We start from the raw sequence: 27662 nt of genomic DNA on the forward strand, positions 1-27662 counted from the left end.
ATATTAGCACGTTGATTTGTTTTTCATCATTATTTCAGTATATATCTGCTGTGAAACAACCCACAATGTATTGTTCACTGTCTCAACATATTGATCAAGGATCCAAATGATGTAAATACAAATGACAACACACATCAACAGCAATATGGCATTCACAAAACATCCTGCCATACAATAATAATAATCCTTCTAAGTCTTTCTATAGTAAATGCATTTCATTCTGCCTCAATAGGAGACTGCCCCCTACATTTGTCAGCCCCCACACTGCTAATGCTCCTTCCTGGCTTGGGCTTACTCTTTTAGAGGTCAATATTTTCCTAAGAGTGAAATACATCACTTTGTATAGTGGTGAACAATCTACTATTTACAGAACTCTTCTCTCTTCCAGTGAGTAGACTGTTGCCTTCATGCATTATAAGTATGTCAGCATCCATCTTTTCACCAATGGTTGTCAACTCAGATTATTTCATTATTTTAAAACGTTTACCTGCAGGCAAAAATGCACCAGCCAATTTGCTGAATGCTTTACATGGTGAATCTATCCTGACAGTATGGAACGTATGAGTATTTAGCGATGCATACCTTTGTATGTAGATTTTGTTTAAACACATTATCTCTCATCACCAGTGATGAATTGGAATTAAAAACATTATTCTCTTTTGGAACCTTAGAAGAAGTAGCTTATTTTGGGGCATTGAATTCTGTGAGAAAAAGTAGTGTCATGTTTATGAATATTCTATTCCACCAGCTTGTCTAATGTAAAGGAAAGAGTACTGTCTGGTAAATACAATGCTGGTGAATTAAATGGTTACCTTGAGGAGAGCTATTTATTAATTGTGGATATACTTGCTGTAAGTGATTTCAATCCGGCACACACCCAAGTCAAACCCAGCGTGTAGTGCACAACTGAAACCCTTATTTATTTTTGTCTATAAGTTCAAACAATGATTTAGTCCAAAGAAAGCATTTGAAATCTCAAAAACCAAGTTGGAAACAGTTTAAAGCTATTTCACACGTGTAGAATTCTTTCAGAATCGAAATTCGTGCCAAACCTTACCTTGCGCGATAAACACCAAATTTGACTAACTGATCTCTTGGTAGATGATATTTCTGAGGATCCAGTTCTCTGATTCTCCCCTCACTGGAGTCTTCCTGATCAGAGAAGCTGGCCCTAGCATTTCAGAGCCTGTACATAGATGCCCGCCCATCCATTTCTGGGAGGCTCTGACCTGTCAGTCCCATATTTCCCATTGTGTTGAAGTCTGTCATCCCTGTGGCCCTTGGTTCATATGAGCCAGTGGACATGAGGGTGGCAGAGTACATGGAATTGAAGGGATGGAAGTCCCTGATGCCAGGGGTCCTGAGGTTATGCTCAGGGGTTTCTCTTTCCCATTTTACCACATCTCTTTCATCCCCGACTCACTGATGACATACCACAATCTGACCCTTTTGTTCCTCTATTAAGGCCCTACGGGTCTCTATCATTTGTTCTTGCATGGCGATCTGTCTGTGGAGCATGTCATTCTTTTCACAAAGAGCCTCATTGTCTCTCTGTGCTTCCTGCCTAAATTGGGAGTATTGGGCCAATTTTTGCTGCAGGAGACTCACCTCCTGAGTTTGGTCCTTACTGGTCTGATTATTCTTTGCCAGGGCATCATCCACCCGCCTGGTGTGCTCTAACAGCTTTCCATAATCAGTTTTGATTTCACCCAACTCCTGAAGGGCCAGGTGATTTTCTTCTAACTTTGTTTTTAACTGGCTGACTTCCTAGCCTAAGGCGTCACTCTCCTGACTTAGAGTGCCCCTATGTGCAGCCAGGTCGTCCCTCTGCTTTTTAAGTGCCCCAGCTTTCAGGCACTCCTCATCAAACTTGGTTTGGGATTCTAGTTCTTTAACAATTCATTTATTATTTTCCTCTTTTAATTTGTCTATGCGGTTCTCTCAAGTGACCATCTGTTCCGCGCATGCTCTGTTAAAGGTTAATTGCTGTTCCAGGTTTTGTTGACTCAGTTGTAAAGAATACAACCTTTCTTGGCACTCTTTTTGCAGTGTCAGTACCTTGGTATCTTGCTCTGCATTCTTTTGCAGTAAGAGAGTCAGATCTTCTTGGAGTTAGGCAGCATACTGCCTAGCCTCTGTTTCAGATGTTTTACTATCTTTGAGCCTTTGCTCTGCAGAGTCCAGTTGCTCTGGATTTTCTGCAGACCTTCCTCTTGACTCTTTGTTAAATCTACATGGTCTGCATACTTTTCCGGTATGAGTCCTATCTGCTATTTTGGCAAATTTGCATTGCTCCTCTTTTATTTTAGGGGTCATATACAGTTTGCTAAGTGCTTGATGTAAGGGCCCCTTGTCCTGCCAGATATCAAGATTGATGTCAGTGATTTCTTGTTTTATTCCCTGCAGCCATACCTGTTCGTCCTGTTCTAGCCATTCACCCCTGACAAACAATTTGTGCAGTAGGTGTTCCCTTGCAATATTGATTTCCACTGGGGTCGCCATCCCGGAAATATTAATTTCCTTCTGGCTTATCTCAGGGTTACTTTTGCAAACAGGCCCAACTCCTTTGAGTATTTCTTTTGAGGGGTGCTTATACAGTGTAGCACAGTATGGTAACCCAACAAGGTGTATGCACCTCGTCGGCTAGCACGCTGCGTTAGACTTTCACGAGTGGTATGTCTAATTCAGGATCTAGCGACGAGCCCCCAAGCTGTAAGTGATTTCAATCCGCCACACACCCGAGTCAAGCCCAGTATGTAGTGCACAACTGAAACCCTTATTTATTTTTGTCTATAAGTTAAATATTCTCATATTTATACCACTCATATCACACCCTTCTCCTGAGACCCCCCGGTCACATGAACCAGGAATCATGCTAGTTTACAAAGGTAAATATTTATTTATGTATTTAAAATTTAATCACAGTATATTTGAATAGGTAAACAACAATTACCAATGGGGTGACAGAAAACAGAATAATATCTTTTAATACCCTAGGAATCAAGTAATCAGCACCAAAAACATATGCAGCACAGAAAAGAATACTTTTGTGTTGGTTTGGACAGATGGCACTATGGTTAAAGGTTCCCCATGCAACACCCCTCAACCCCCAATAGGCAATGTAAAGAGATGGGAGGAGAGAGCAGGTATTCAGGAATAGCACAATTCGAACAGAATATCAGCCCGACCTTCCCCCTTCAAACACAAGAGAAAAATGGAATTGACTTTTCAGCCAGGATGGCTTTGAAATTTTCTTTAGAATTGATTGGGCAAAAACACCAAATGTGGTCAAAAATACTTAAATTGTTATACATTCCTATGGGAGCCGCTTTGAACAGTTGCACACAATCACAAACAATGATTTAGTCCAAAGAAAGCATTTGAAATCTCAAAGTCCAAGTTGGAAACAGTTTAAAGCTATTTCACACGTTTAGAATTCTTTCAGAATTGTAATTCGAGGCAAACCTTTCTTTGTGCGATATTGAGGGAGTTATAGAGGTTTTAGTAAGTTAGGTGCGAGAATGGAAAACAAAAATGCACTTTGAAATGAAAGATGGTTTTGATTCCACTAGATTATGACTATGAAAATCAGAATGTCACACGTGAATTTCCACAGTTACGTGGCCAGTGTAACCCTTCACATGTGATACTCTAGTTTCCATTCTGGGATTTACTTTTCTTGCTCAAAATCACTTATAACTTATGATTTTACAAAACAAATGAGAAAAATCAGCGCAAGAAAGGTACTGACAATACTATGATTCTGAATTTACAGATAGGATACATTGAGATTGGGATAAGACTATGCACAGATATTAGGGTCACTTTTCTTCCTATTAATACTCACAAAATAAGTTATTAAATTGAACCGTCAGTTCTCATTGGATCTGGTCTAGGAAGAACAGCACATCAGGCACGGGATTGGCTGTGTACCCAAGACTTGCCGTGACTCTGCTCCTATGGCCCCCAGGGTCATAATAATAGTGTTAACGGCTTATTGTTGTAACCTGTTCTTGTACATTTGTATATTTCCTGTATAACTTGTATATTCTACATATTCTGTTCAAATGCTTTGTCTGTACCATGCCTGTAACTAAGTGATGTGCCCGGATGCCCTCGGGCCTGGTGCACTATATAAATAAAATAAATACAAATACAAATTGATCAGCTAGGCCGGTCACCGGTTTTGCACAGGATCTGTGCTTCTTGTTTGTGGATATTTCAATCAGCTGGATAGCGAGTTCCTCAGGCTAACCTAGTGGTGGCAAGCTAGAGAATTTCAGCATACTGGTTCAAAAGGCCTTCTCACACCACACAGCGCTTCACTGGGTGGAGAGAATAAATTTCAGAATTTGGGCCTTGCTGAAATCAATAGTTCTCTATTACTGGCAAGAGTTTTGGCATCTGGATCTGGAAGGATGGTAAAGCTGGATGTAGAATGCAGGAAAGTGACTGGATCAGTGAGTCCCTATGTGTTGTCTCTATTTATGCTTTAAAATGAAATCACAAAGTGGGTGTATGGGCCGGCTTAGCTGACCTCGCCCCGTGAGTTGTGATTGGACAAAAACTTCATCTCTGCCTTGCATTTGAGTGATTGGAACAAGGCCGGATGATGTCACATTTTATGGTTTGCTTTACAGTCCTGAGAGACCTCGCTTTAGCCACTGGTCTCAAAATCGGATTTTATACTAAACACACATTTCTACATTGGTCACCTTTATACAATTCACACACAAAGATGCCATATTTTATGTAGCATCTGTTGCTCCAAATCCCGCAGCAGTGGGATCTTGTTTCATCTTTTTACAGAATTGTGTCCTTTTCTCTATGAACATAATTTCCAAATTTTATGCACATTTCCGCAAATGTGTGTGTTTAACATAGGGATGTGCGTGCACATTTTCACAATTCTAACATTAATACATTTCGCATGAAACCACATATATTGCCATTCCTGTCCAGAACATGTCACACAGTTCTGCCGCCTCTTCATACGTGCAGCCAAAAATTAGATTCACAACTCTGTCCTTGGTATATTTTTCACCCTTTTGGATGACAAGTTATGAGTCCTTAAGAATTGTTCTTTGTTCATGTTTAGCAACAGATGGTCCGCCCCTTTTTGTCTCCCTGCAGTCCAGGAGCATTGCCCTCCTTGTTTGTTCCTTCCAGGAGCCATTTACAACCACCTTCACACCTCTGTTTCCTGGGCTGAAGCTCTGTCATTGTTCCTTTTCTTTCTACAGACAAAAGTAAGGGCTAACCCGCAATTAGAATCTACCAGTTAGTTTCTGCAGAGAGGATATCCCTCCACCTGGGAGAAACCTGCTTTTCCAGTTCTTGCAGCTCAGCCAGGCTAATTAACTTCTTAAATCCAGCAAAATCCAAACTTGTTGCATCAAACATAAATACATTACTTTCTTGGCTTTACATCGGGGGATCAAAACACAACTAAGATCTGTATTCCTTTTACCAAAAATCCTTTTTAGTTTTAGCTCACTTTAAAGTTTAATCAGTAACTCATCTGACAGCTGTCATTCACGTAGCCCAAGTACTGCACCCAGATTTTGACAGAGGCTGTCAATTTACAGAGAATCCAGTTTGTCTGATGAATGTTTTGCTCTTCACATTAGGACTTTGTATGTTCACAATGCTTCATTAGGTACATCAATTTTAGCAGCAGGCAAGATTTTGGATGTTGAGAAGTGTTGTGTTGTAGGCATTTTGGAGTTTTTAGCAACAAAGCAAATGTCATTTGTAGGTACATGTTGGGGTTTCACTTGCAAAATGCTGCTTCTATCTCTGCACTCTGTTTGCTGGTCATGGAGCCCACTGGCACATTTTCTCTGGTGTGTGCTCTTTCCCACCACATATGCACCATGGGTGGCAGGTTGTGCATCCATCTTTTTGTTTGCTTGAAAATGCAGTTTTGTAGGTTTTTGGCACGCACAAGGGTTTTGCCGCCATTGTTGCAGTTTCTTTCACCATAACTGGCAGGGTGATGCCGCAGAACATAGCAGAGTGGGTCAATACATCCCACATTGTACAGCTGCAGAAAAGATATATATATTTTTTTAAATCTCAGAAAATCTGAATGGTTTCATCATTTTGTGAGATTGTTTCCATACAATGCCAAGAAAATGGGCTGAATGTTGGGATATTCACCATTATGGGCTTAACGTGTTCCTACATCTTTGTAATGCGTAGTGCATACTCTGTCCAGAAATGTGAAGGCAGTGCCCCATCTGATGGAGATTTCTCAGTAACCTGTCGGATCCTCTTTTCTGTAGTGGAAACATGAGGCTTGATGATTTGCTGTCCATTGCATGCCTGAAAGGACCTAGCAGCTGCCATGTTTGGCTGGCATGGTGTGTGGAGGTGCCATATGTTGGTTGGTGCTGTGCGGGTGTTTTGACTGGCAAACACCTATAATTCTTTATATGCACCCCCAAACACAGCAGACTTTCAATATAATTACTATGAACACCCAATACAACGTGGCAGTTGATGGTAGGTGTATGTGGTCATTATTGGGCCCATTTGATGAGGAGTGTCTTTTGTCTAAATTATACAACACAATCAGGATAGGAGCACTCTTATGTTCTCACATTCGATGGGAGAACGCAACTCAACCACTTCATTTAGTACTTCTCTAAGGTGATTGATTTTAAAAATCAGCTTTTTTGCAGAGCTTTTTAGGGTTGTCATTGGATTATGGCCTCCTTTCATATGCATTAGTTTTGTCCATTTGAGATCATCCTCTGTATGTCCATGTTCAAAGTAGTGTGCCACTAAAGGTGCTTTGATTTCCCCTCAACCCTTGACGCAGAACCACCTGCCTGGTCCACAGCACCTGCATACCCGGGCCTTCCAACATGGCCACCGGGACTCCTGACTGCAATTGAGGCCTCCACCCACCTCCTTGGAGCAGCCTGATTGGCTGGGCATCAGCTTTTAGCTACAATTGGCCCGGGAGCTGGCAGGCAAACACCGGCCCCCCTCCAAAAGGCTTCAACTTAAGGACAGCATCCCACCCTGTCTGGCCCTGTCCAGGCCTGGAGGACTGTGAGGCCCCTGCGCCTGCAACATAGCTGATTTCCTTCTCGCTGCAGAGGTTCCCCACACCCACTCGTAAGCACTCATCATCCTGCATTGCGGTCTTTTCTCTTCCCTACTGCAGCTTACTCTTGGCCACCTCTTCTCCTGCTATACTTCAGAATGTAATTGTTGTCATGATTCCTCAGACTCCTCATTCTATTGCATGATCGCCAGCACCCCACGTGTGCAGCGCTAAATTTCTTTGCACCACTGCTGATTAACAATGTTTAGCCCTCTATGCTGGTCTCTGGTTGTAGCTGTGTTTTTACATGTGTGCATCTCCATTTTGTGCTTTACTTGTGCTCTCTATTAAATTTAAACTTAGGTGTGCTTTTACATCTGCGCATCTTCGTTTGTGCTGTACTTGTGCTCTCTGGTAAATTTGAACTTAGGTGTACTTTTACATCTGCACATCACCATTTTGGGCTGTACTGTGCATCCAATGTTGTGCAGAGCTGGGCTGTGCCCCTCTTGTACTCTCTTCTCCCTCTCAGTTCCTCAACTTTCCTCCTCGCAGCCTCTATGGTGCTCTCAATTTTTCCCATCTACTCCAACTGCTACTCTATCTCCTATCCTATCCCTCTAACTATGTCTGGAAGGAAAACATTCAAGAGGGCCTTCCAATTGCTGATAGCTACACCAGAGTTTCCTCCAGACACACTCTCACCAACATCCTCGTTGGCGTTCCCCCTCCAAACCTATGGAACCCTCATATGGTCTCTGTTCTGTTCTCTTCCCTTTCGCCTCCTCTCCTATTAATAGTGGCACCCGATTGGAGGTCCTCTTGGCCTTCTTCCATTCCTCCAAAGCTATCATCAATGTCTATCTAAATGGTATTGTCATGGACCAGGGCTCTCAGCCCAATCTCCTCCTTCTTGATAGGCTCCTGCCGCATCTTATCAACTTCCTTCCTTCTCCTGCTACTCCTTCAACCTCCTCTCTGACACCCCCTCCTCTTCCTCTCTGTCCCCTGTGCCACCTGCGTCCACTGCCTCTGCCCACTCTAGGGCCCCTCTACTGCTTCTGCTCACTGTACCTCACTCCTGTACCCCACCCCAGACTTCTTTCAAATGTGGCAACCTGCTACACGCCGCTACTTTCAAGTATCGCTCTGCTGTCAGGCACTCCTCTGACATCTTCCACCTCCTTGAAGACCATGACCTGGATGTCCTTGCTCTTACCGGGACATGGTTCTTGGCCAGCTCTGTCACAAGTTTTGACACTCTCATCCCTGAGGCCTACAAGATCCTCAACAAGCCCAGAACCAACTGGCTTGGAGGTAGAGTGGCTCTGGTCTTTCCAGAGTTGGTCCCTGCTTCTGTCATTCTTACACAGGCCTATTCCTCCTTTGAATGCCTGGTATGCAGGGTCTCTATCTCTCCTAGCCTCTCACTGACTGTGGCCACCAACTTCAGGCCACCTGGCGAAGTCACCCTCTTCCAGAATGGGCTGACCTCTCCTCTTCTCTCCTTGCCTCTGCCTCTCAACTTCTCTTCAGCGACCTCAACATCCACCTGGATGCTTCTAATCCCTCCTCTGGGGTCTTCTGCACCATTTTCAACTCTCTCTCTCCCTTTCCATTCTACCCTCTGGTCTGACACACTTTGGATGTTCTCATCTCCTCAGACATCCCCCTCTCTAACCCTCTCACCACTCTTTTCTCTTGGACTGACCACTTTCTGTTCTCCTCCCATCCAAAAACTTTGAGTCCCCCAGGCAAAGCCCTCCCCATCACTGCCATGACTGCCACCCTCCTTCTCAGTCATTCGGCCCATGAAGCGAGTGTCAGTGACCGCCTTTGTCTCAACTTCTTCTGCTCTTCCTACTCCTGCAGCTGACTCCTACTCTGACACAGCCCTCTCTAACCTGCATCTTTCTATCCCCAACACCTTGAACATCCTTGCCCCTGTCATGAGAATGTGTCTGAAGCCTACAGGGTCGGACTGGGACAAGAAATATGCCCAGACACCCAATAAAAAGTGGCCCACCCCTTGCCTCAGAAAAGTGGCCAACTTCACGTCTAAAAAAAGTGTCCCTCAAACCATCATCCGTGAATCGCGTAAATTCACGACTTTACAGAAAATGCTATCCCAAAACTCACACCTGGCTAAATTGCCATCTGCAATAGGGTGGCCAACTTTTCAAAATTGCTTAGCAGGATACTTTACGCGCTGAGGCTCAAAAATGGTTTGTAGCGCGCCAGATTTTATACAGCTCCATTTGTTTGAGCCAACACATGGATACTTTTGTTTACATATGACTAGTGTGATGTTTAAATGTCCTGTCCTCTCGGGGTGCAGAGCAGTAGACCACTGACTGATGACTGCACACCTAGTGCTCGAGGATGGCACACAGTCACATAACTCGTTTGCAGGCGCTGGAAACATCGGGCACAGTACTCTGGAGGTCAGGGGGTGCGGGAATCAGCCGCAATTCAGTTGCAATTCAGTTGCAAGGAACTCTGTGATAACTGTTAGTGGGTCTATGTCCGATACGATCACTGTCATAGGACACGTGGAAGAAAGAACCTGAGGGTGAAGGGAAAAAAGAGAAGGCCAAAGGGGTGACTCTGCTGCCGAACCCCTCTGCTGGCACTGTGCCCAGCACTCAGCATCGGGAAATAAGGCCAATGAATAGGGAGCAGCCTAAGAAGCAAGGCACCAATGAGCATCACTCAGCCCCATTGGGACGACAAATTGCCCATTTTGTGCACTGAGGCCAGTGCTGGCCACACTGAGGGCCTTCTGATGTTTTGGACACAGAGCTGAAGGAGAGAAGGAGGACCAGATGACGACATGGCGTGCAGCTCTGGCTCCTTAAATTAGTAATGGTGTGGGCTAAATGCATGCCAGCCACCCAATAAGGCATGCTGTCCTGTCCTGCTGTGTAGTGGGTACACATAGGGGGGTGGCGCCAGAAGAGCGCTCATGGTGGCAGTGAGCTGCTCCGCCCCCTACTCCATGCCGTTGCGGGTGCTTTTTTCTTTTTTTTCTCTTCTCACTCAAAAAACCGCCCCAAGCATGGCATGGGCAGAATGAAACCGGCCCCAGGGACTTGGAGGTAGGCTCCTGGGTCGGATTGGCCCATTTGTTTGCCAGTGAGATTTCCATGTGTACTTATTGCATTCCAACTATTGTGACCAAGGGCTAGATTAAAGTTGGATACTTAGTATGGAATACAATCAGTTGACCTGCTCTCAGGTTGGCTCCACTTAGATCGAGCGGCTACAGAATCTAATTCACAGTTCTGTCCATTGCTGCAACACCCATTTGGAAATTGCCCTCAATATTTGTTATTTTTGTTATCTTTGTCTCCTACCAGACACATGCCACTAGTATAGAGGGTTAGGGACAGCCCTCTCCTCTATCAGTTTTAGGTAGGCGATACACCACATGCCACCTAGGGACAGGCACCCTCGATAGGGACAGTGTGTTCTTCCCCAGGGTGAGTTACGCTTAGCCGGGTGGCCCTCCTCCCTTTCTTGAGTCTGAGCGTTCATATACCTAGTTCCTCATTTGTGAATGTTATTGAATCACTACCCTCCTACAAAACCGTTGTTTTTGTGCTACCGCATTGTACATTGTTTTTTTTTTATAACAAGTTTTATTCATTTTATAAACATAAACATACAAATCAAGAACAAAGAACCCGCTCAAATCGATCGGGTATACAAGCATTCTCTAAGCACGGCTCTTCATAGACATTGCAAGTGTCAAATTATCAAGTCCCTCGTATAATAAGTTGCAGGTCATCCAAATTATACATGATGCAGATGGGTCTCCACGGGAGTCCAAACGTCTATGAAATCTATTCATGAACTCACAACATACTATGTGTCTTCCCATTTTTGCCAGATCTTGCGTGCTTTCCCTGGGCATCCTCTGGTGGTGTATATTCTCATTTCCATTTGCACACAGATGTCCACGTCCGTTATCCATTGGTCGTATTGTGGGGATAAGGATGAGCCCCACAGTTGGGCCAGATTCCTCTTTACGAGTCCTGTGGTAGTTGCCAACATGAGTCTCTCAAATCGGGAAATATCTAAGTCGTCATCCATCCCAAGCAACAGCAGTTTGGGGTCCATGGGTATTCGTTGGCCCATGACCGCTGACAATCTGTCACAACATTTCTGCCAGAAGATCTGGATTCGTGGGCACTCCCACAAGATGTGAAAAAAGGACCCCCTCGCCTGTTGGCATCTTAGACAGTTGGGGTCAGTTGCTCTCCCCCATTGGTGTAGGGCTTCTCTTGGATAGTATACCCTATGTAGGATTTTAAGTTGGATCAATCTGATTCTAGCCGACATGGCGATTTCCCTTGGGTACATGAGTGCTTTGGTCCATTCTTCCGGTTGTATTGGCCCCACATCTCTTTCCCATTTTGCTTTCAGATCTGTAAGTTCCGTTGTGGCGAAAGAGGCTATTGCATTGTACATTATGGAGGTTATTTTACTGTCGATACGTTCCACCACAATGTTCCTCTCAATTGGTGTGCAATCTGGAATATTCGGTAGGTCTATCGCACATGTGGTAAGTGCATGATGCATTTGTCTGTAATGAAAGTGTTCTGTGGGGGATAGGTTGAATTTGTCCCTCAGGGTCTGGAATGACATTATCACTCCGTTTTGAATTATGTCTGCTAGTCTCGTTATCCCAGCTGCCTCCCAGGCCGCCCATTTCGGCAGTTTACCCAGCTCTGGTAATCGCCTATTACGCCATATGGGCTGTGCCAACGTGAGCTTCCCATCCCATCCTAGATGCTTGTGTGCGTCTCGCCATATTTGCGTTCTGTGTGCTCTAATTGTGTTGGGGATCATGCGTACCTTGCTATGGTAGAGGGTCTCTAGTGGGGAGAGCCCCATAACCATCTGGCTATCCGCTTTAATGTGTGGTAATTCAGGGTTGTTATGCAGGATGTCATTTATTATTGGCATCTGGGCTGCCCAATAGTATGTTTGTAGGTGGGGGAGTCCTATACCTCCTTCCCATACGGAGCGTTGCAGGGTTTTTAGTGCGATCCGGGGGTGTCCTCCACCCCAGAGGAGCTTTCTGAGAATCTCGTCTGTTTTGTGGAATTCTATTTTGGGTACATACAGTGGAGCGTTTTGGAGGATATATACGAATCGGGGTAGAGCGAGCATTTTAAACATTGCTGCCCTTCCTAATAGGGTGAGAGGGAGGGTCAGCCAGTGTTTCACGTCGTTAGCGAATCTATCTCTGATTGGGTGTAGGTTTTGGGATACATATTGCTTGAGGTCCGTCGTAACCTGTACCCCAAGGTATTTAAACTGCTCGGTTTCTATTCTGTATGGACAATTGCATAGAGCTGTCGCATCAGTTCCTTGGATCGGAAATAGAATGGATTTGCTATAGTTTACTCGTAGACCACTAAATGCTCCATAGCTGTTTAATATTTGGGTGACGATGGGGTATGACACTGGTGGGTCGCTCATATAGATCAGTAGGTCATCGGCATAGAGGGAAACTCTATCTTCCCAGTCCCGGGTCCATTGGAACCCCCTCCACAACTGTGAGTCTCTCAGCATTATTGCCAGGGGCTCAATTGCCAGTGCAAATAGCATCGCCGAGAGGGGACACCCCTGCCTGGTCCCTTTTCCCAGATTAATGGTGCGTGAGGTCCATCCGTTCACCCTTATCTCAGCTGTCGGTGTATTGTAGAGCAACTTGACCCAGCCTATGAATTGCTCACCCAACCCCATCCTACCCATGATGCACCACAAGGCCTCCCAGTGGACTGAATCGAAGGCTTTTTCGAAGTCAATCGTGAGGAGTGCTAGTGACTCTCGTAACGTTGGGGACTTTTCAATGGCGGCGTGCAGTCTATGGATATTCATGCGTGTGGATCTCTGCGGCATGAAGCCACATTGGTCTGGGTGGATAAGAGTGTGTATGACTGTCTGGAGTCTGTTAGCCAATATCTTGGCTAGTATTTTGGTTTCTATATTTATAAGTGAAATCGGCCTGTAAGAGCTGCATATGTCTGCTGGTTTGCCTTCCTTATGAATCACCACTATGGTGGCCTTTCTCAGGTCCGGGGGTAGTGTTCCTCTTTCTTTGGCATACAGGAACATTTTATGCATATATGGTACAATTTGTTCATTGCCAATCTTTTTCCAAGCCTCCACTGGGAAGCCGTTAGGCCCTGGGGTTTTACCATTTTGGAGTTGGGATAGGGCTGTTGATAGTTCTTCCTCTGTGATTTCTGTTTCTAAGCTCATCCTTTGCGTATCACTTAGGTGTGGTATGGTGTGTGTATCTAGGATGCTGGGATCCACTGCAGTCGTCGGGGAGGCGTATAGTGTCTCATAGTACTCTGCAAAGGTTTCAGCAATGGCCGAATCAGTCCAGGTCCGTTCAGCTTTCATGGTGGTTATACATCTTATCTGGCGTTGCCCCTCCTCTCTTTTCTCCAACCACGCCAGCATCTTGCCGGCTTTGTCTCCCGTCTCGTATAGTCTAGTGCGCATAGCTCTATGTGCTTGTTTCGCACAGGTGAGTGTGATATTATGCAGCTTCTTTTGTGCCGCTTGCAGGGTTCTGTTGTCGTCTGGAGCGCCTGTATTTATATATTGCATTTCGGCATTTCTGACCTCTGTTTCAGCGTCTTCAACCTCCTTCCTGTGCGCTTTTTTGTGAGCAGCAGTCCAACTCAGTATTTCACCTCTCAGCGTTGCCTTGTACGCCTCCCATATGGTTCCTTGGTCGTCTATCGAGTCCTGATTTAATTCAAAATATGAGGCAGTGGCTTCCTGAATTTTTTCCACTAACTCTGTGAATCCTAGATAATATGAGTTCAGGCGCCAAGTCAGTGGGGGCATGGGTCTTTCTGTTTCGAGTAGGATCATCAGCGGCGAGTGGTCTGAGATCCCTCTGGGGTGTAGCGTTGCCTCCGTTACCTTGTGTATGTCTTCGCCAGGGAGGAAGAAGTAGTCTAGTCTAGACAACGATGCATGTGCTCCCGAATGGAAAGAGTATTGTTTCTCCGTCGGATGCAGATCTCTCCATGCATCCTTCAGTCCCATTGCTGTAGCGAAGGTGGCTATTTTAGTTGGTATCGCTGGGTTTCTCCCTCTTATATGTGTGCGGTCTAAGTTGACGTCCATTACGTCATTGAAATCTCCACCTACTACTAGTATATCTGCAGTGTTGTTGGCTATGATCGGTGTGATGTCGTCGAGAAAGGCAGTTATAAGCGCCGGGGGAGCATAGATCGCCAGTCTGGCAATGGTTTGATTCCATAGCGATCCTTTTATGAAGACAAATCTTCCTCCGGTATCCAGGGTTATGTTGGATATCTCAATAGGGATTCTCTTGTTTATTAGTATTAGCACACCTCTCGAGCCCATTGAAAAACCTGCATGTATTGCTGTACGGTATTTGGTTCTTTTGAAGAATTGGCACCGTGTGCCAGCTAAATGCGTCTCGGTTAGCAGTGCTATGTCTGGGTTGTGACGATTCAGGTATTGTGTTACCAGTCTTCTTTTGATGCAGTTTCCCAGGCCATTGACATTCCATGTCATGATATTAAGTTTTTTGGTATTTGGCTCTTTCGCACTCATTTCTTGTCCTGTTTGAATGTCCGTGTCAGTGATAGCAGTTTAGGCGAGGGGAATCCCGCGCTATGGGTGTTTGGACTGCCCTGTTTTCTTCCCATCTCAAAGTGCTTGTCTGAGCCGTGCTTTCCTTGTTGCCAACAAATAACGCGAACAAGTCCCAACTCTCCCCCCTCCCCATACTCCTTCCCCAACTGAAGCATCTGTCGCCCACACAACCAAACTTAATCAAACCGTTGAACTTGGGGTGACTCTAGTCACTGTGGCGTTGGAGGCGCCGTAGTGGAGAGTCTGGGTATTGTATTGGACGCCGTGGGTTGGGGGTACCACGGCGGTTGATTGCAAGTTTCGTTCTGTTGCGGTTGCAATCGGGGGGTGGCTTGCGTGGTGTGGTTTATCGCAGCCGCCAGCCATTCTGTGTAGTATCTGTTCCAGCTTGTGCCTCCGATTGTTCAGTTGCGGAGAGCGTTACATGCAATGATCTGTCGGTCGTATTTACTCATCGGCATTTTGTGGTAATTCTTCCATTTGTTGCTGTGGCGGCTCATTTGGCGGCCTGTTTGGTCGAGGTCTGTTTCTTCGGTTTTCCTGCCGTCTCCATGGGCCCCATTCGCCTTCTAGGTTGCGTTCCGCCCAGCTCCATGCCTCTTTTGGATCCGTGAAGTGCACAGTAGTGCCTTTGTGGTAGACTTTCAGCTGAGCTGGGAATAGCAAGCCGTATTTCACATTCAGCCCTTGAGTTCGCTTTTTGAGAGTGTCAAAGGATTGCCTTGCTCTTTGTACTTCTTTGGTAAAGTCAGGGAAGAGGGCTATCCTGGAGCCGTTATATGTCATGGCCCCTTTCGTCCTTGCCATGTGGAGAATCGCATCTCTGTCCCTGTAATTTAGGATCTTGGCTATCACTGCTCGTGGTGGTGCTCCGGGAATTGGTCTGCCAGTCGGTATCCGGTGTGCCCGTTCGATTGAGAAAAAGTTTGAGAGGGATTTGGGAGCAAATAGATCGGCGAACCATTGTTCGAGGAACAGCTCCATGCTGGGTCCTTCTTCTTTCTCCGGCAGGCCGAGGATTCGGATATTATTCCTTCTCGATCGGCCTTCTCCTTCTTCCACCCTCTCTTCCAGTGTCTTAATGCGGTCTAGTGCGGCATTCACTTGTTGACCCATGCTTCTTATAGTGTCCTCCGCCACTGATATGCGCGTTTCCGCCTCCCCTGTACGGGATGATAGTTTCTGCAGATCATGGCGCAGCAGGGAGACCTCTGTGCAAATGCTATCCATTTTGACTTCCATGGCTGATCGAGAATTGGAGATAGCGTTCATCACGTCTCTAAGGGATATGTCGTCCTCGGGCTCTGGTGCTTCGACAGTTCTATTCTGAGCCACAGGTGTCGGGGCAGACGTTGTATATTGCTCCATTGTGTTCTGAGTTCCAGTTCTTCTAAGCCTTTCTTTGTCCATTTCTGGTGTGTGGGGAGAATAATGCGCGTGCGTTCCCCCTGGCTGTTCTTCGTAGTAGGGGTGGGGGGGTGGAGACGGGCTGGCGGATGGACAGTCCGGGGTGCCGTCTGCTGTGCTTCGGTGTCTCAGGAGGTCGCCTCCCTTCCTTCCCCCTCTCCTTACCGGTTTTGCCGCGTGCCGCTCTCCGGTTCCTTTCGTCGTCGCAGCGGTCGCTGCTGTTGGCAGCAGGCGCTCTACAAGAGATTGGAGCGCCCGCTCAGCTTAGGCCTGTAGTGCTGGTCTCCCAAGATACGCTGGTGTCGTAGGCCTCGGCGTAGCCGGGATGTCTTCCCGGAGGATAGCTAGCCCAGCGAGGGCCCCGGGGAGCGGGGAGGTGGTTGCTCTTTTCGGTCAGCAACGATAGTCAGGGCTGCTGACTTCCCCCAGCGGAGGTTGGCGCCACTGCTCTTCGGCTTCTGCGGGAGGCAGCGCCCGTGGGTCTATAATGTGTCGCCGTCGGCCATTTTGATTTCGTCTTGGCGCCGACCGCCTCTCTCTCTCCAACTGCCGATATCTCGGGATTGACGCTTCGGAATTAGCACCAGTTGCAGATATTGTTCCTACTGGGTTTCCGCCACCTTGAGGAACCTTTTTAGGGCTATATTTGCCCGGATTCGTAGGATATTTCAGGATGTAGCTGGCGGCTTCGGGAGCTCTACGGGCTCACGTCTTCATCGGTCGCCAGCTGGCCACGCCCCGCATTGTACATTGTTAACGGTTAAAAGGATGATGACGGCTTGTCTGTGTCCGACAGCTTCTATTAGCTTAACCTGTTTGTCTAAACACAGTAAAAGTACTTGTCATTCCATTACTGCCACATTTTGTCATTACCCCTAAACTCCTAGTTCCTAGTCATAGTGAGGCATAGTCTTAGCAAATATAACACCTAAATCATATTGCAAATGATCTAACTTAGACTGAAGATATTTGAACAATAAAGTAGTTTCTGCTCTCAAAATCACCTCTGCCTTATTGTGCACTTACATTACGTGTAGTCTAGCAAAATTCAAACATTTAAACAGATATACTCTAACAGATGAGTATGTGCATATGGCTTGCTCACAATAGTCAAAACAAATATTTTAAAGTAAAATGAATGGCTTGTGTGATGATGAATGCAACATAAATTGCAGTTACGGCCCTGATCAGAGGGTCACATAGATATTTGGAATAGGGACTGTGACTGCCGCATATTTTGCAGAACTCTATATAATCTCCATTCAAATCCAGGAAACAATAATGAGGCTCACAAGTTGCAGAAAGTCGGCACTTTAATGCATGCAATTAACAGCCAGGAGGTCAGTCAGTCTCAAGTGACCAAAAGGCTGAAAACTCTCGACCCGCACACAATCGGGATGCAGTTTTTATTGACAGAAACCACAAAATTACAATAATATTCCAGAGATTAAGTGAATGCAAATCCCTAAATTTCTACTGACTCTAGCCATTTACAAACCTAAACATTGCCCTGCTCTATTGGTTTGTACATTGCATGTAACATTTCCAAATCCACCCCCTTGTAGATTATCTAATCGGGCAATTTACAAAAGTGAAATCAGCACCTTGTGTCAACAGTATTAGATACACTAGCCTCCTTTCCCATAACACCAGACAGCTTGCCACTCTAGCCTGTTCCCAGCCTTTGCAATTTCCTCACAGTGAAAGATATCTTTTGCAACTAACACGCTGATACATTTTATGATCCTCATTGCTTAGCTAGACCAAGGACAAAAACTGTTAGTTTGCAGAACGCTCGCCTTGCCTATGAAAGAGAGAGAGCGAATAGAAAAACCATGCGACAGAAACCCCACTTTTGAGAAGTAATTTCTTGTATTATTTGTGCAATCAGGCCACTCTGTATTGTTGCAGTGCCTCAACGTCAGATCTAACTCACACCAGGACACTTCTTTTGCAACAATTGTATTTCCCTTTGGTACATGCTAAGAACATAATCTGTGTGCTCAACTTCCCTGGGAATAACATCATAAGAGAGGATGAAAGGATCATCATCTTTTGAAACAATAACTAATATAAATAATATTTGTGCTACCTGTTGCCACGTACTTGGCAACTTTACAAGTTATCTTGGATGCAGCAGAAATGAGGTCTAATCGATAAATGGCATGGAACCTGCACGTTTTGAATATTGTCATAGTCTGTGTTGCCCTTTAGGTTAATGAAGTTGTGTTTACATATGAACATTCCCCCTCTAATTAATTCATTAACTTCACCACTGTTCATCTTGTCAAAAGGAGTTTTTGGTACCCATACTTTACTGACATTACGCGAATCTCTGCAATATTCTGCTGTGCTGCAAGGTAAAAAATGACAATCCACATCCCCTATGAAATCAACATTGGGACAATCAAACGAAGTTCCTGGTGGAACAATTGGAGTCTTTTAAAACCATGTGAGGCAGCTCCTCGCCAATCCATTCTTCTGTTTGCTTGTGAATATTTTTTCAAAGGTTCAGTGTCATTAACAGGTTTCAGTGTGAGTGATATTGGAGGGTATATAAGTACAAGAAGACATACACAGTATTGCACACATGCCACCTTCCATTGCTGTTAATAAATCCAAATCATAGCAGTGTTGGAGAGTGGTCAGCCTAATTGCTTTCAGTTTTCCCTTATGGCATTCAGTCCATGTTAGGTTTCATAAGCCAGCTGTACTAACTCCCACTGTGTAATCTGAAACCAATTGGCATTGGCTTCTGTTTGTGCCCCAGGTGTGAAAATAGAGGCAAAACATGTCTCTGCATTGCTAAATAGTCTATATTCATCTGGTATATTATGAGCTTGGTGCTGGAGTCATGGGACAGGTATTTGCTACAGCTGTGACATTGCAGGCCCAACAAGCGTGGATGCATTATGTGAACAGGCATTGTCATGGGTTGCTTGCTGATTGATGAGATGTTACCAGCTGAGATCACCAACATGGGGGTGTGTATCATTGCCACTGAACTTATTCCTCTCCAGGATGTTGGTAATTGCACATAGGCCATCCTTCCACAGATTTAATATATGTCAATGAGTGCCTCTGTACCCTTGTTGTTGACTGGGAGATCAATCATCTGATCACACTGCTTGTTAGTGCCCACAAACATAGTGCCATTACCTCTGAAACACAAGGAAAATTGTGTAGGTAACATGATCTTTGTTGGGGGTTTGTATTGATTGATCCACGTCCAGCGCCTGACATATTTCTCCAAAACAAAACACGTTTTGTTTATCTGTAGTACTGCACTCTTTGGTAACCCAAACATGTCTCCTTCTTTACAGCCAATCTGCCCTTCGACCCACTCATTTTTGCGGAAAAAAGCACCTTTTATATGTAATCTGGGTCTTTTTCCACAGTGAGGCTGCTCCTCTCCTATTTCATCAGAACATCGGAATGTGGGTGGTAGCATAAAAACAACCACACTCTTCCCTCCTGCATTTGTTCTATAGCTAAGTATAACACTTTTCACGCTATCTTTCTCTGTAATCTTGTTCAGTTATCTTCATAAACTGTGGTGTTAACTTTAACTCACTGTACTTGAACCTCATGTCCCTGAATCAGTCCTCACACACTACATCAGGCCAAGTGCAGTAAATACTGTGCCACTTCTGTCATGGATACACTAGTACTGTCTGGAACCTTTGCGATGTTAATATCATTATTGGATCCCCCTAGAAAGAAACCATATGAATTCGACCATGAAGAAAGATAGATACATAAGACAAAAGAGAAGAACAATGTAAAGCATACACATTCCAATACCATGCATAGTCTTTGGAGGCTGTGGAGAAATAATATTTTCATCCAACCGCCCAAGAGAACGTAGTGCTTTACAAACAATTAAAGGAATTTCACTCATCTAATCATTTCCCAGTCTTCTGCCTGCTGCTGTTGGGGAGGGAGGGTGGAGTTCTTCTCTTTCCTGACATTGCTGCTGTAGATCCATGGTCATCACCCCACGACATTTACGGCTGTGGGTGTGGCATAGATGACATCATATGGTCCTTCAAACTTCGGCTCTTTCCACTTGCTCACAAAGTTATGTATTCAGATGCGATCACCAGGGAACAGCTGTAGTGGCTGTTGCTGTGATGATTCTTGCAGTTGCTCTGATGATTTGGTCAATGTTCAAGCATTCTCCTTTAGGTGGGGCCCAATCTGGCAAGATATAAGTCTGACATATTTTGTTAGTTCGCTAAGATACCCCCCAAATTCATCAATTAACATTTCAGCAGAATGGTGTGCATGGGAGACCGTGTGTGCAAGTGTGAGAGGGGTGTGCAACATTGTGCCTGTGACTAACTCATGCAGTATAAAATGATGATCGGTACCAGGCTAGTTACGTAGTGCAAACAATGAGAGCGGCAGACAGCGTAGCCAGCTTTTCTTCAAAGAACTAGGCAAGCTTTTGTTTTTAGTGACCCATTTAAGCGTTCCACTAATCCGCTGGCTTGGGGTGGTAAATTGAGCAAAGTTTGTGCTTTATGCCCAATAAAGAGGAGATTGCTTTTAACAGCTCATTGAAAAATTGAGCCTCGTTATCTGTTCTCAGGACATCAAATATTACCCACCGGGGAAATACTTCATGCTCTAGATATTTGGCTGCCGATTCGGCATTGGGGTGAACACAGGGACCTACTTCAAGCAATTACAACAATTTGGTAATGAAAGTTACTGCACCTGTTAACCATGTCTATGTAATCAATGTGTCGAAAAGGCCCCCAAGGGTGGGGCATTGTGGCTTTCAGGGTCCTGAGAGTATAACATGTGGTGTATATTTTGCACATGGTAGAAATGAACATGAAATCATCAACATGTTCCTGAAGATTTGAAATAAACCACTCTTCCTGTAAATCTGATACAATGTACTGTTTGGTTGTGTTTACAGGGTAGTGCAACTGTTCAAGTGCAACTGTAAATAATGCTTTGGTCATAACTGGTTTCCCTTCTTTGTCCAGAGCTCTTTCTCCTGCTGTGCTGCTTGTACTTGTAATTCAACAAGGCCAGTCATGGAAAGGGCATTGTAAGGAATAGCGCTATATAAAGGTTGGTGTTGAAAATTCAAGAAAGTAATAGTCTGTTTTGGCTGGGATTTATGAGTGTGCTGCTTCTGTTGCTGCTTTGTCTGAGGCACTGTTGCTATGAGCAATTGGGCCTGTATTGTTTGTGTGAGCTGCAGACTACCGCCACTGCTGTAGGGAGTGCTAATCCATCTATTAATATGGAAAGTAGAGTTGCATGCTACACTGGCATGCCATCTGATGTATTGAATCCTCTCCTATGCCATCTGGATAGGGATAGACCTGAGTGTACTGTAGATGTGGCATATGCTGAATCTGAATACATTGTTGTGGGACATCATTTGGACAATTCTAATGCTCTAAGGGCCACTAGTTCAGAATAATTTGACGATAGGGGCCCCTTTGCCAATACCTTATATTCCATTGACTTGAGGCCCACCATTGCTGCTCCCACGTGCCATTGGCCCATGTTCTGATTGATCTTTGATGAACCGTCAACCAAGAGAACCTTTCCTTCCATCAGTGCGTCTTCCCTAACGTGGATAGTGTCACCTGTAGTGTCTTCATATGTAGCCCAATCATGCACTATGTCATCTGGCTGTACTGGCATTGCGAAACATGTTTCTGGATTGACTGGGATTGACAGTGTGGCCCCAGACAATGTGAATGGAGGGGTTGAACAAAATTACCTCATACCCTGATTCATGTTGTGTAGTAAGATTTTGTTTTTTCCAATATTGCAAAAACTGCATGCTCTACATAGAGAGTTAATGGGCACCCCATGGTGATGGAGGATGATTTCTGTATTGCGTAAGCTGCTGCTGTCAGTGCTTGCTCACATGGGATTACTGGGTCTAGGAGCCCACTGTAATAAGCCAAAGGTGTATGTCCCATTGCCATCCACTAGGTGAGGACAGCCGTCATCACTTGGCCATTAGTATGTGAGAAAATCAATAATTGTTTTTTGTAGTCTGGTGTTGCTAAAACTGGTGCATTACTGATCACATTGTTTAGTTACTAAAATGACTGAATCAACTCTTCTCTCCAAACTATCGGTCCCTTAACTTTCTCTGCTTCTTTCAAACCTTGCAATAGGGGTTTGGTGTGGGTGGAATAGTAAAATATCCACGATCGACAGTAGTTGCATAACCCTAGGAACTGTTGCCTTATTTTGACTGTGGTTGCGTGTGGTGTCTATTGAACTGCTGCTGCCTTTTCTTGTATCATTTTCCTGCCGATGATATGATCTGTCCTAGGTACACAACTTCTTGATGGAAAAACTGCAGTTTCTCTTTTTCTACTTTGTAGCCCTTTTCTACCAATAAAGTCAAAAGCTTTACTGAATCTTTCCTGTATTGCTCTTCTGTTGGGCTGCAGACCAATAGATTGTCCACATACTGGATCACTGTGCTCTGTACTTGTCTGTTTCCTAAGTCCATTTGCAATACTCTGTTAAAAATGCTGGGTTATTTGCAATATCCTTGCGGCAAACAAGTGTGCTGAAATCTCTGACCCCTGTAAGTAAATGCTGTGTGGGACAGTGATGGAGAAAAATGCATTCTTGAGTTCTACTACAGTGAAACAATTGGCCTCTGTGGGGAAGTTACAAAGGATGGTGGCAGGGTTGGAAAGCACTGTGAATTTCGCCTCTACAATGTTATTTTGACAAGGGATACTGCTTTACACAGGGCAACACTGCACCTGGTTTCAATTTGATGCGAAGCGCTCCTATTCCCTTAAACACTCCTATGTCGTGGGGGCTACTGGTCCATAATTCACTGGCACCATCTCAAAATATTTCTGCATGTGTGGTGGTAATAGCCTGGCAAGGTGTATGGTGTGGGGTACTTCTCTATGCTCTGCAATTATCTGGCAAGTTACAGATATTTCAAATATCATTGCTCCCTCATCTTCAGTGTCTTCAAACAGCCGTCCCTCAGACACATCCTGCAATCACTGTGTTTGCTCAATGCATAACACTGTGCGCCATTCAAGATCTTCTGCATCAAAACCAGACATTGTCTCCCTTAGTGATCACTGCTTCCAAATATATCTGAATAAAAACTCAGCAGGTATGCAACAAATTGTGTCCTTGATCCCTGGTACCCAACCAAACACAATTGCTACCCCATAAAGGAACACATCTAGGTGGAGCAGTACCCCTCACAGGGCGTTGTCACTGCAGAGTTCTTGTGTTAGTGCTACAGCCCTAGCATGGTAAGTTCCTGAGCAAGAATACACTATACCTTCCTCTGTGAATGAGATGGTCATATTCAGGTTGGCCATGAGGTTTCTGCACAAGAGGTTCACTTGGGTGTCTCGTGAATACATTAAAAGTGCTGACATTTCCTGTGTTCCTACAGTGATGGGTAAGTTTTTGCTGAAAGGAATTGATACAATAGCTCCAGAAAATCCCTCTGTGTCCATTATGATGTCCGACAAAGGGAACCTTCCTTCCCTAATACCGGATTTGGTAGCCCTTGTGTCGACCAAAAAAGAAAATGTTCCATCCCATGTCTCCACTCCCACTTGAGGTTCCTCACCTGGGTAAGCAGTTATTTATACTATTGGGCATGTCAGGTTCCCTGTGGGCTGTCCTATTGTGGATGACCATTTGTACCTCAGAGCGGGAAAGAATTGCCCCCAAACATGCTCACTCCTTTGTAGTGAGTTACTGTTCCTTGTGGCAAGGCATACTTATCCCATAACTGAGCAGACAACTGCTGCATACATGGCTGGATGATGTTTGATGCTGGGTATTGAACTGGCTATTGCTGTGTAGCACCTGGAGCATATGGAGCAAACTGGGGCTGAGGAAATTGGGGATGTTGGTAGAAAGTGGGGCAATTCCCTTGGGTGTTACGGTGGTGGGGCATGGTCGGTACAGCTCTACATTGCCCTATCCTCCCACAGAACCAACACTGGCCCACAAATATGGGTGTCATGCCCCCAGACCTGCCAACTTGACCTCTCTGAAAGCCCCCCCTTCCGCTTGGGGAACCTCCCATTTCCCCTCTACCATCTACCAATATCTTTGTTCTTCTGGCTACGTGCTTGTTGCCCTTCTACAGTGCTCGTTATTACCACACCTTTTCATGCACTAGCTTTGCTTCTGACATCTGTGTTTGCTCTGCCCTTTCCTTATCCTTTTCCTGTTTTTGTCTGCAACAGTGTATTATGTGTGTCTGTATTTTGGGCCATCCCTTTGCTTTGCTCCCAACCTCTTTATTCAAATTTGCTTGTACCTCTGCAGGGAGACCCCTGTGCAAAATGTGATAAAAACAGCAATATTTTTCTCGCAACCCTCTCTTGTCTCTAACAGACACATTTCTTTTATCTGATGGATGTAGAGTATCGGGTGTTTATCTACCTTCATTGTATGAGCCATGATAGAATTTATGTCAGGCCAGTCAGGGTACATGTCTCTCAAAACTTTTCATAATTGTGTGCCATATGTGTTAATCAGAGTACCATCACAGGCAGTGTCATCCAATGTCACTCCCCCATACCCCACCCATTTCCATATTTCATTAGCCTGCTCTCCTAACAGGGAGGCAAACAAGCTCTATATACCTCCTACAGCTAAAGTTACTCCTGCTGTGTGCTTCTCTAGAACATACATCTACTTGCCAGGTCTCACGGCGAGGGCAGGCAAGGTACGCATTAATTTGTCCCGATCTCTGTGCGGCCATGGTACATAACGAGATCTTCCCAACCCCTTCTACAGCAAAATGAATTGTGATCCTCACTGTTTATACTATGATACTCTCCCACATTTCTTACCCTTTGCCCAGGCCACTCGCCCAAGCCATGATCTAAGCCTGCAGCCCCATGGTGTTACTTCTTCCATGTTCTCTGTCTCCCAGCCATCATCCTCTACTTCTCCATCGGTATATACTGAGGTATATTATATACTGTGGTTACACTTGTCCGTGTCTTATGAACCCCCTGCAGCTTCCCCTAAACTGGCCATTACCTCATTTGCGAGTATGTGGGGATCTTCGATAGATTTACTATCAAACCTTAAAAATAATTTGTTGAACCCTCCATTGGTCTGTGCCTATTGGCACACCCTGTTCCTCCGCTTGCCCCGATGCTGCTTTTGCTAGCTCCTCCTCTGTCTTCTGTAATGCTGCCTCTAATTGACAGCAAGCCTTATTCTCAGTTTCAAAAATCAATGGATCTCTGGTGGTGTCCCTAATGTTTTCTTTGTGTCTTAGTATAGTGGGGTGAACTTGGGGTTAGTGTACCATCTGGCAGGCTGTAAGGGGTAGGACCCATAAGGGGGCAGTGTGCCTCACTGTGAACCTGATTGAATCCCTATTTACAATTCACTGGTGCATTCTCCTCCTCTGTGAACATTTTCCATAAATCAAGCTCTGCCTATTTTTCAAGTGTTTTCCTTTATGTGTTGACAATAAATATTTGTGCATATGTCCCAATTCAGTTATTTCACACATGCCCTCTTTGGGGCCATGGTTCGAACAGTTTACCCACTATCCCATGTACTCACTCTTAGTAAATATTTTAATTATACTGCATTACACATATGCTGCAATGGAATACCAATAATAACACTAAGTTCCAACCTCAATCAAAATAAACTAAATTCACAAACACCGGACCAGCAGTGTCTTAGTTCCAAAGCTCACAGCATACCAATATACCAGAACACCAAACCCTAGAACACCTTCACTTGTACAATTGTCAAAAACTCCCTACTCAGAGGCACCTCTGTATGCACAACGTGCTAACAATGCTTCACAACGAGTACCTCTATTTGTGCAACTACTAACAATTCCTGCAAAACATTTCTTTACACAGTTCTTCAGATCCTTCCTCTGCCTCCTTACCTCAAAGGGAGGGTACTTAACCCTCCTTAATTTCTCTTCTAGAAATGAGGGATAGCCTGCACTTTCTTCAATTGACATTGCTATTTAGACTGCCAGTTGCTATGACAACAGGGTTGATTCAGCAACCTTTGGACGCGAGACGAACCACAGACATGACATGCTGGAATTCCACTTCGGCTCGCTGAATATCGCCAGGACTCCGATCTCCATCCGGTTTCTTTACAACGAGTGCGGTCCCCGTGGGCCAATTTATTTGAACGTGGCTCCACTACTCAGTGAGGGGAAAGAACTGTACCTTAGAGCCCTATACAGCATACTTCTGCTGGTTGCTATTAACCACGCATTCTACCAGGTTTATGGACGATTAACTCATACTACTGGACTCCATTCATCAGCACCACATCCCAATCCAGCACACTACTCTTTTGCTGTTTGCTATAAACCACACACTCAACCTGATTTATGGACAAGTAATTCACGTTATTGGGCTCCATTTATCAGCACCACAGTGACCTTGAGCAATTGCCAGGGTACACCTATGGTCCACGTATAGGGCGGTGCCTTCACATTATATGGACACCCCTCTGTTCTGGAAGAGAATAAAACACATCCCTTACATCCCTGTCAGCAGTACAGGGGTCACTAGCTTCACCTGTCCTGAGGAAGGCTTGACATGGATGCCACAATTACCGGCACGCCAAAACGTGTATCAATGCTTCTCTAATTATTAATACACAGGAGCATTGTTTAACAGTTTGATATTTCAATCTCACGTAGACAGACAGAAGACATGATTATTGATTAATCATGTCAATAATATAAACTCTCCAGGGTTATATTTGAAATACACTTCAGAGTAGTATTCAGTGTACCTCATAGCAATGCACAGTTTTGTTTAGAATTATTTTCTTGTTTTTGTTTAACTATTTGTGTAAAGTTTGACTGTGTGTATTTTCCAGGAACATTGGTTTCAGGCCTTTTTACGTGTTGAAAAGTGAAAAAAGAAAATCTGCACTATTTATTGTATTAAACAATCTCCATACTCAAACACACTCTCTGTGACCTCTGTGCACACAAGAATTTATTATGAAACAAGTATAAATGATGATACACTTTGCGTTGTCATGAGCTTGGGCCCTTTCTCCTTTGTTTAAGATTTCTACATAGGACCATCACTCTATATTCAGTGCATTCTTTCCCAATTTTAAAAGGAGCTTCCTCACATTAATTCATCGATTTTCATTACTTTATGATACCATGTTTCCCTGCCTCTGGGGAGATTCACCTGAACACTTCTTTAATACTAATGCAATATTGCACAACATTGTCTTTACTCTTTCAGTAGAGTTCTACCATCTATTTCATCAACTCATAAACAGTAGAAATTCACAAGCAATAATAAGTCAAAAAAGAAAGAAATATCAAGAGCACTGAGTTTAACACAAAACGTTCACTTGCTTACTATGTGTCCTTCGACTCCCCCTGATGCTGTGCCCCCCCCTTTACTGCCTGCAAAGACCTGGCACAGTACCCCCAATCCAAAGACCAAACAGACTTTAAGAGATTCCATGTAATAATGTCCCCTCAAACATATTGCCATGCAAAAAATTTGCCAAAAAAATT

This window comes from Ambystoma mexicanum, chromosome 11 (genome assembly GCF_040938575.1).
Source record: "Ambystoma mexicanum isolate Mex_15411 chromosome 11, UKY_AmexF1_1, whole genome shotgun sequence".
NCBI classification, from domain to species: Eukaryota; Metazoa; Chordata; class Amphibia; order Caudata; family Ambystomatidae; genus Ambystoma; species Ambystoma mexicanum.